Genomic DNA, 10,776 nt, shown 5'->3' with positions numbered 1-10,776 from the left:
CAGGGCCTGTAAAACCAGTTTCACCCTCCTGGGAACTGAAAGGGGAGTGACTCACCCAGTATCCCACAGGGGTGGCCAGACACAACAGGTGCCAACACAGACAGCTAGCTTCACCCTGTCCCTTCTAGTCCCACATGCCTCTGGCACAAATGGCCAGAGTGGAAATTGTGGTGCCAGCCCCCAAGTTGATGTGAAGGGCAGTGGGCAACAGGGCAGGGGGTTGGCATCACCACTCTAGGCTTCCTGCTGCCTCCTTCCGAGTATCAGGCCCGGCTCCTGTCAGCCCAGGTAGAGGATGGGATGGCATGTGCTGCACCATCGGTCAGGCTTGCTGTGACAGTTGTCCTGCCCTAAAACCCACAGGAGACTTCCCTTCGTTGCCCACTCCCCATCGTCCCCCAGCCTTCCCCTCCCAACAATAGTTCTGAGGCTGAATCTATTAAGTCCTTCACATTAGCCAGCAAAGAGAGAAAGAGCCTTCTTTCATCTTATCTGGAGTGAATTTGCATTAACACCTGGGGAGTTCTGTTTGCCTTGAGAAAGCACATTGCTATTCTGAGCTGCACATGCCTAGGAGAGGAGTTGGTTGCAGGATCCTATTCTTTTATTAATACAGCTGCTCTCTCCTCCCTCCTCTTTCCCATCGAAGGGGGAGAGTGGCTGGGGATTCCAGGGCTCCCCGCCCCACATAGGAAGGTCCCGGAAACTCTGAGAAGGGAAAGCAGGGCCAGCTCTCAGGTGGATCAAGTGTCTTCCCCTCACAAGGCTGGCTTGTGAGTTTCCCCCAACTCCGGGAAGCCACCAGGTTTCAGGGACAGCCCTCACCTCAGCTCAAACCCAGGGCCCCGTTTGCCAAGTTCTGCTGTGACCAATTCATGCTGAGTGTGGAGTGGAGAGGCCCAGGAAGGCAGCTGTGGGGTGGGGGTCGGGGAGACAGCCCACTTTGAGGAGGGAAGGGGGCTGGGAGATGCAGAAACTCAGAGATGGCTCCCATGGGACTGGAGGGCCCCCAAAGTCACCATGTGGAAGTCACAGCGTTACAGGCGGGCCTGACTCAGTGGCTGCTGTGTGCCTGCCCCAAGGGCACTGCTCCCAAGCCTCTGGCAGCTGGACTGGCATCAGCCACCTTACCTCCTGTGGGGCAGTAGCGAATCAATGCCACTTAGGGTGAGCGCACCCAGGAAATATTGTTTAGCACGAGTGTGGGTTGGGCAGGTCTTGGTTTTCAGGTCTTGGATCTGAAGACTGAGGTCCTAGGAGAGAAAGTGGGGGTAATGGGGGGGAGCAGTCACGCCTGCCCTCTGCCCCACTTGCCTTCTAGTGTCTCAATGCACTTAAAGAGGCTTAGCTCGCCCGAGTCCAGACCTGAATGGACACAAATCCCTCTCCCTCCCTCCAACTGCCATGGCTTGGAAGCTGAGGGAGCCGAGAGTCCAAGATGAGCAGTGGAAGAGTGATACCCCCCCCACCTGCCACCCCCCTCCCCCCTCCTAATGATCCCATGGGACAGGGAAGGGGAGGAAAATGCAGGGCAGACAGGTGGGGTCAGGCCCCATCTCCTCAGGGGTGGGGAGCTGGGCAGAGAGAGGGTCCCATGAGGATTGTGAGGGGCACAGCACAGCTGGAATGAGTGCTGCTCAGGGGAAAGAGCCTGCACTCAACCCTCACATTACTCTCCTGCATGATGGATTCAGTTCCCACTGACCACAGGGTCATCATGGGGGTTGAATGGGATCACAGATTCCAGGTTCTGAGACAGTGCCCACTGCAGCGAGAGTTTATTAAACGAGGCCTGCCGCTGTGCGGTTATAGCTATTTACTCTTAACTTATCCTGACTCGGTTATCAGAGGAGACAGCTCAGGGAAGGAGGGGCCATCATAGACCAGACGGGGTTCTCCCACAGCTCTACCTCCCACTCTTGCACCCTGGGCCTCTGGGCCCCTCTCTAGACCACCCTGAAGTGCACCCCTACCCCCCTCGCCCCACGCCACGAAGAGAGAGGCAGGATGTGGCCATTGCAGGGGAACCCTCCCAGAACTGGGTTTGGGGTTTGGACGCTTGTGGATTGACAGCAAGGGAAGGGCTGGGCACAAATGGTTGCAAATGCTCCCAAGTGGGAGACAGTTGCAGCTGGCTGGGCACAGCCCCTCTGGACTTGGTGGGGAGTCTGGGGGGTCTGGAGTCGGAGGCCGGCATCAGCATTCCACAGGCATTCTGTCCCTCTGGCAGGCTGCCCGCCTCACCCAAAACTGGGTCCATTCGAGGTGCCACAGCTGCTCTCTCCAGTGACATTTACTGACTGGGAGGTGGCCACCCAGACGTGAAATCAGTGCCAGCCTGAGGATAGCCCACTTCATTAGAGCCGGCTCTGCTCCACTGAGTAGGTCAGCACAAGCCCACCACAGCTGCCACCCTGAGCTCTCCAGCTCCTCCTGGCCCATCCAGCCGCACTGCCTGGCTCAGGAGGGCAGGTCCCGACCCTTCACCCCAGCACCGACCCTGTCTGCCTGGGGTCAGGGCCACGACATCCGCTGAGCACCTGCTCTGGCCAGGTACCAAGGAGGGTGAAAACACGACCCATAGTGATCCGTGTTGGCCTTGCGAGCTTGGTCTGTCTCATTAATCCCCAGCAGTCCCAGGAGGGCCACATTCACCACTGGACACACCAACCCCAGTTCACGGCCACGGCTCCCACTTAGGTCGTTATTCAATGGCATCATGAGGCCCCGTGAGAACCCTGTGCAGTCACCATTGCTTCCACGTGAGGCAGATGGAGACTGAGGCTCAGAAAGGCCAAGTGACTTCTCAGAGTTGGGGTTTAAACCCCCTCCTACCCCTCTGCCTGGGCTCATTCTGCTCCTCGGCTTCAGAGAGGAGCAGCTCAAAGCAGTCTGGACAGAAGCCCTCCCCTCACATTACCTGGGTGTGGCCATGGGCCCTCTGTGGGGGCTCAGCAGTGGGAACAAGCCCCTGGGTGGGAGGGGCTGGTGGGGGCGGGGCCAGACTCTGGGAAGGGAGGTTCCAGGCCTGGCCTCCTCCATCCCCAGCAGGGGAGGAATTAGGGACATTGGGCTGGGCTTGGTGCTGTTGGGGTGCAACTGCTCCTTCATTCACACGCCCCCACTCCTTGGCAGCTCCTCATGGAGCCTGTTCCTGGCAGGGCAATGTGTGCCTGGTGGGGCAGTGTGGCCCTGGCAGGATGGCAAGAGAACATGTCCTGGGTACAGGTGTGGGCTCTGCCTCTTCCCAGCTGGGGATCCCCAAACAAGTCACATCACCCTTTTGGCTCTCGTTTTTGAAACCGAAAATGGGGGTCACTGATGTCTGCTTTGGATGAGTAGATGAGACAATGCACTTAAAGTACTCGGCACTGTGCCTGGCACCGAGTGTCCCTAACTGCCAGGGAGCACGGACCACCCAAGGGGGTGATCTCCTGTCACATTCTCCTTTATCTAGCATGTTGGCTGTAACACTCAGTCCTGGTCCCCCTGAAACTCCCAGAGTACCTGGGCAAGCAGGTGGCCAAAACCTTCTTGTCAAATTCTTCCGTGCCCAGCACAGAGCTTGGCACAGAGTAGGTGCTCAGTACCGATTTGCTGAGCGAATTAATGGGTCTCAGTTTCCCCATCTGTGCCTGAGAATCCTACCTCACTTGCTAGGCCGTGGTGCAATTCAGGTGAAATGATGGCTCAGAATGCCTTTGTTTTTATAATTAAAATGCGGAGGAGGAGGAGAAGGGAGGCGGTGACTTCCCAGCAAACAGCGTGGGGGCTGGGACAGAGTCTGGGGCATGATGTCCCCCTGGCCAGATGGTTGGGACAGCTGAGCTGTAATCACAGCAGTGCCGGGTCATCACTCAGCCACCATCTTCCTCAGCTCCTCTGGCAGGGAGGAGCGTCCATCAATGTCTCCTTCCCCCATGACGACCCAGACAATTAGCCAGTCCTGCCTGAATCTGCTGGTCCTGCCACTTGAAGCCACCTCTGTCTCCTCCTCCTACGCCAGCCTGAGGAGCCGCGCGAGGGTGCGAGGCAGGCATGAGCCTCAAATCTGTGAATCTTCTCTTCTGGGTGAGGGAACGCTGCTGTGTCCCCGTTTTACAGATGAAGACATTGTCTCCCAGAGGCGAGAGGCTCACCCTGGGTCACACAAGTGAGTCCCAGAACAGTTACTCAAATGCTGGTTGGTCTGGCCCCCGCACCCCCCCTTTTAACTTCTGCCACCCTCCTCAATTTCCTCATGCGCATTAGAGAGCTGCAGACTTCCTGAAGGTTCCAGCCTCACAGAGCCTGGCATAGGGGCTGTCGCCTGCTCACCCCATCTCAGTGTCCCACGGACAGCATGATGGATGAGAATCCCATGGGGGGCAGGTGCGACACGCCCACACACATGCGGGCCCACTGTTGGGTGATGGATCTTTTCCTCTTCTCCCCTCCCTAGGGGCTCAGCTCCATCTGGTCAGGCGCAGTGCCAGGCTGATGGATGGGCAGCCTGCTGGGCCACCCTCGCTGCAACCGCCACCCGCATCCTCGCTGCTCCGCTCTAGGGTCGGCTCTGCAGTCCCTCATTCAGTCATTCAACAAACACATCAAGGGCCTACTACGTACTGGAACACAGATCAAGTAAGACAGACTAGGAAACCAGCTGTCACCACCACCACCACCACCTCCCCCAGTGTGACAAATGTGGTCACAGGGAGAATAGAGGGTGGCTCTGAGAGCCAGAGGAGGCCTCTGACCAGATCCGAGGGACCCGAGTGATGGGGTCTAAGTAAGTTTGGAGGAGCAGCTTATACAAAGGTTTAGAAGTGAGAAAGGGCAAGGAATGCTCACGAAGCTGCAAGCTGGGACAAGTCAGGATGACTAAGGCACGGAGACAGGATGGGGGCAGGGGGCAGGATGGGAGGCTAAGGAGTGTGGCGAGGCCAGTTTGGGTGAGTGGATGGAGGAGCCAGCTTGGCACTTCCAAAAGACCCTGCAGCTGCCGGAAGAGGGTGGCCTGCTGAGGGTCTGCAGAAATTGAGGAGCAGAAGAGAGGGCCCTGTTGGGGTGAGACTGGAAGAGGCAGTGAAAGGGAGGGATGAGAAAGACTGGAACCGACCATGATCAGTACCGCAAGCCGGGGGGTATGTTAGGCCCACATTATAGATGAGGAAACTGTGCCCTGGCAATGCGTAAGGACTTGCCCAAGGTCACGCAGGGAGGGCGAGGCAGAGCTGAGCTGGAGGTAAGGTTGTGTGAGAGCCAAGGGTCCCTGGGACCCCGGCATCCAGGCTATGTCCCCAGCCTCAGCCTGGCTGGGCATGGGAGTCTGAACCGGCACTGTCTCATTCAGGGAGGCAGCTGTCCCTTCGTGCTGCCACGGATAGGAGCCAGGCAAGAAATATCACATCATTAAAATGACAAATACCTTCACTAACTGAACTAGAAGGCCTGTCTCCCTGCCTCAGATCCCTTCAGTCCCCTCTTTCCCCCACCCCCGGGCTCACGTTCCCTCCCAGACTCACAAGAGAGCACGGCAGGGACCACAGCCTTGTCCCTGAGGTGACCTTGGGTCCCCAGCCCTTCAGCAGGGACCTGAGAGGAGTCGGGGTGTGGTTGGGGCTCTATTCTATAGCTGAGGAAACAGAGGCTCAGGGAGGGTGGAGACTTTCCCTTCTCTGCAAGGGTCCTAGACATCGGCCCTGAGTTAGCAGCAGGGCCATATGAAGTGGGGGCTGCCCCAAGTGACCCCAAAGGCCCATTCAACCCTGGGATGCCGGGGCTATGCCCTGCTTCTACTCAGAACAAGTCCAAAGCAAGACTTACCCTCCAGAATAGTTCCCAGCCCGTGATCCACTGCACAGCCTTTCAACAGGGTCAGACATGTCTCCCCCCTTGGTGGGTCATTTTCTTGTTCTGAGCCCCACCCTGTGAAGGCAGGGGTCTTTCTCCTGAATTTCCAGGTATGAACCCTGGCAGCCTAGGCAGGCTTCCACCCTCGGTTTCCCCCTCTGACAATGCGGGGCTGACCCTGGTTTTTTAAACTGAAGCTGAGGCCAAGTTTGTGCAGGGTTTGGTGGGTGCTTAGTGAGCACATGTCTCTCCCCACACGCCCCCATATATATGTATGTGTCCACAATGCATCTGCCCCGACTGGGCACCAGCTCTACCTGGGCCCTGGGTTCTTGGGTCTCAGGTGTTCAGACCCCTGCGTGTGCATATGCACCCCAGCACATATGTGTGCATGCACACCTGGACACAGGTGCACGCCGGCACTGACATGCCCATGTGCATCCTGGCACACCCGCATACCCTCATGGGTCCATCAGACCTGTCTGCATATATCTGTCATGTGCCCACAGCCATTGGGAGCCCCACATGGGGTCTGGGCTTTTCTGGGAAGCGGGGCAGGTGAACAGATGCTGGGAGATGCCTCCCAGCCCTGCAGGCAGCCCTGGTTTCCATAATGACTTCCCCCCACTCCCCAACCTCCAGGCCCAGCCAGCAAGGACACGCCGTCCCATCCGCCCAGTGTCCTGGTCTCCTTGGATGCAGACAGAGCTCACGGAGGCGTCTGGCGCATCCTGACTCGGTCGCAGGAACTGCATCACCCCCCCTCCCCCACCTGGCCCCTTCCGTGTACCCCACGCTGTCCTGCCTGTCCTTCCCCACCTTCTGGGCAGCTGCACCAGCCCCTCATTTCCCACCCTCCTGGATCCATGATGGGGAGAGGGCTTCCTTCAGGAGTCACCACAAGGGGTCTCCCAAACCCTGCCCCCGACTTTAGGCAGTTCCTTCCTCTACCAAGACCTCAGCGTTCCCATCTGGAAAATGGGAGGGAGGTCAAACTAGGAATTTGCCAAGATTTTGTCCATCTCTGGCTGTGCGATTCTCCCAAAGGCCAGGAGAGGGAAGATGAAGGAGGGGGTCGGGTGGGGAGATGCAGGGAAGAGGAAGCAGGGTTTTAGGGGAAGCCCTTCCCTAGCCCAGTATCAGGCCTCACAGGGTTGGTGGTTGGAGCACCCCAGAGTCTGGGGCTGTGCTTGGTGGGCATTCTTGCAGTTGATCCTTTCTGCCTCCCCCCAGTGGGTGCTTCATTGCCATTTTCCAGATGAGGAAACTAAAGCCTGGGGAGATGCCATGAGGAGCCAGAGCCCTCCAGCTCCTTGTACTTCCGCACACTACGGGCCGCCGTGTGGGAGCCATGCCTGAGACAACTCCAGTACTCCCTGTCCTGCCTTCGGTCAGGGAGGGCGGCCTTCCGGGAATGGCTTTCTCCAGAGCCAGGCACCTCCCCCTCCCTGTTCCTGGCTTCTGGCTCTGAGCCCACCCCTCCGTGCTGCCCATCCATCTGCTGCTTCCTGGCAGGGCCAGTGGGCCATACATCACCTGACAAGACTGAGGCAGGCGGCCAGGTGGGTGGACAGGGCATTGCTGAGAACTCTGGACCCTGCGTGCGACCCACCTCAGAGCTGATGGTGGGATTCCAAGCACTGTCTCTTGCCCATGAACTGGGAGCTGGGACCAGCAGTGCAGGGGTCTCCTTGAAGTCCAAAGCCCCGCGTCCCCAGTAGCCACTTCTTGTGGGAGGGGCAGGACAGAGGCAGTTCAGGCTATAGGGTGACCTGGCTAACAGGGAGTGTAGGTCAGGCGATGGCCCCACAGGTGGAGGGCACCCAAGTTGAGCGTTTGGCAGGAGGACAAAGGTTTTTATCTCCTCGTCCCTACCTGTCTGTTGTTTGCTGATGTAAAGTCACTGGGGCACTGTCTCCTGACTGAGCTAGTCCTGGGGGGCAGGCGCCTGGCTGGCCAGAGGGAAGGGCTCAGAGCCCAGGCTCAGAGCTCAGAGTCCCAGCCCCACATTATCCCCCTGAACCCTCAATCCTACAACTTGCTCTCACCTGCCATGGGAACCTCTGTAGGGAGCCTCCAGTTCGTTTGTTCGTTCGTTCATTCATTCATTCATTCATTCATTCATTCATTCAACAACTATATATGAACATCTACTGTATGTCACAACATAGGGGTGCAGCAATAAATAAAATCCAGCACCAGGCAAGAAAGAAGATGCCACAATGCGTTAGGTTGTGGTTAAATGCAAGCCAGGACAATAAAGCATGGCAGTAAGAGAACAGGCAGCGTTTGTCTTTTTGTGGGTTTTTTTATTTTTTTATTTTTTAAGCTAGGGTAGCCAGGAAAGACCCATTGGGAAGGTCACTTTTGAGTAAAGACCTAAGATGTTTAGGGGGAGAGCTTTTCTGGCAGACACACAGAAAGTGCAAAGGCCCTGAGGCAGGAGTGTGTCTGGCTCTCTGCCAAGAGTAGGCGGGGGCCAAGTGAGGCAGTCGGAGCAGGTGGGCAAGGGGAGAAGGTGAGAGTAGAGAGGTGGGAAGGGCGGTATTTTGGGCCCCTTGACTTTGGTTCTCCCTTAGAATAAGGTAGATGCCATTAGAAGGCTGTGAGGGGGCCATGCTTGAGTTTAGGAGAGCAACCAGAGGTAGGTTAGGGGGACCAATGGGAGGGCCATGTGACAGAGGCCCAATGTCCATGGTCTGTCTGTCCCCCCTCGCCCCCATTCTTTTTCTTCCTTTCTGTCCTTCATTAATTAATCCAGCAAATATTTATCGAGTGCCAAGCTTACTTCCTGCCTTTTGTGAATTCAATCCAAAAGACGCTCGATCTGCTTCCCCTCCCCAAGGCACCCACATCTGCCCTGCATACCTGGGGTGGGGGCTGGGCCCACCTCAGCCCTGGCCGTCCTCCAGTTGGACAGCCCATGCGCCCTTCTCATGGGTACAGAATGGCAGCTGTGTGTGTGAAGAGAAGCCAACAAATGCTGGTGTTCAGGGCTGGTGGGGCTCACACACACGAGACCAGCCTGGAGCACACACAAAAATGTGCCCTCCCCTCCTTGGGCTTCAGTTTACCCCTCTGAGAAGTGAGCAGGTTGAGGGGACCTAAGACTCCTTCCTGTTCTAAAATGAGGACACTCTGTGGTTATCCAGAGTCCTGGGGGCCAGGAGTTCCCGGGCACAGGGTTTTGTTTCTGCTTGTACAGGTCGGGCCTCCCTGCACACAGTGAGCTCACAGGTGAGGGTATAAAGGGCCGTGTGCGTCCATGTGAGCACAGGGGACGTGCTACGAGGACACAGGGAGGCGCTGGGCTTGTGGGAGCCCCTCCACCCTATTCTATAGAAAACTGGGTGTTGGGGTCCCTTCATAGAGTGCTCTCAAGGCCTCCTCCTGGCATGATGGGACCCCAGGCCTGGGATGGGCACGTGTAGATCCCTGATGGGGACCTCCTCATTCGGTCGCCCCCAGGGCTCTGCTTGGCAGGATCGGCAGAAGTGCAGAAGGTCCCAGTGGTGACCCAGCCCCAGCATGGAAGGGGCCCTGCCTCCTGCTCCCGGCCCCTGGCCCCACATGGCCCCCCAGTTCACCCCGGCCCCCCACAGCTCCTCTAATTACACAGCCATAAAGCACAAATCTCTAACGATCCAATTAGTAACGCCATTACTGCTCTGTCCAGGATTAAAATTACCAATTAAACTGCTGTCGATTTTATCATCACTTAGGCTCGACACAACTGGGGCACTGTGGGCCAAAGGGGCCCATTAGCAGGCCCTTGGGTGGGGGGCTGGCCGAGGCAAGGGCTGCAGGCCTAGCTCAGCCCTGGAGGACACAGCCTCCGAAGGAAGACCCTCCACCTAACCCTCCTGGCATCCTAATGCTCTGCCCCAGCCCCGTGCCCCAACATGGGGACGTCAAAGGATCATAGCCCAGGTCCCTACAGAACTGATGGCAGCTGGGGAAGGAGGGGCTCCTGCAGGACCAGTCCTTTCCTGGGCAGCACCTCCAGTCTGGGCCTCCGTCAAGACGCACCCATTCCACGTCCCAGGCTCTCAGTGCCAGGCTAATCTGCGCAGATGAGCCCTGAGACAAGGGGCCATAGGCACTCATCCAAAAGCCTGGCCTCCACTTCCCCAACCCCCTCTCTCTACCACCACAGCATTCTCTGCCCACAGGCTTGAGGTGCCATATTTACACAATGTGGAAGAGGGGGTGCCACTCTGACGAGCTGCTCATGAATGGTCAGTATTGTCTAGATCCCAGGAGACATGCAGGGGCCCCTTTTGGGGGCCCTCAGTGCCTTGTCTCAGAGCAGGGGAGATATTGGAGCATAAAGTCAGAACCCAAAAAATAGGCAAATGCTGGCTCTGCCTCTGGGGGTAGTGAGCTCCCGTCTCTGGAGGTGTGCAAACACAGGTTGCACGCAGGCCATGTGGCAGCAGGTGAAAGCATCAGCTCACATATGGGAAAGGGTAAGTGTTGGGCTAGATAACAGAAGCCAGGTAAGTCATTTGGTTCTCCTGAGAGAATCTGAGTGTGGGCAGGAGGGGTCAGGGCAACTGGAGACAGAAGCAGGCACCAACCTGAAAATTCAGCCCTAGGGGTGTGCAAAGGGCTTCGAGGTCTGTAGCCCCTTGAGAATCCCTCGGAGGCACTGCCAGAACAGTGACAGTGAACGTTTGTGCTCTGCCCTGGACTCGGGGATCAGCACCTTCTATGCCTTTCTCTTTCCGTGCCACCCTGAGAAACAGGTGCCCTTATTCCCAGGTGAGGCACCACGATTCTGAGTCCAATGACTTGCTTGAGGTCGTATGGTTTCTCACTTGGATCTGACCCCAGGGGACACGCTCGTGCCCCCTGGCGGGGGCATGGCGCAAAGCCCACCGGCAGGGTCTGTACATTTCAGCACCTGTGCAGCTCCTTGTTCAAGGGGAAGCTTACACA

This window comes from Rhinolophus sinicus, chromosome 9 (genome assembly GCF_057876585.1).
Source record: "Rhinolophus sinicus isolate RSI-liver-muscle chromosome 9, RSI-T2T, whole genome shotgun sequence".
In the NCBI taxonomy this organism is placed as follows: Eukaryota; Metazoa; Chordata; class Mammalia; order Chiroptera; family Rhinolophidae; genus Rhinolophus; species Rhinolophus sinicus.
This window is presented reverse-complemented; position numbering follows the sequence as displayed.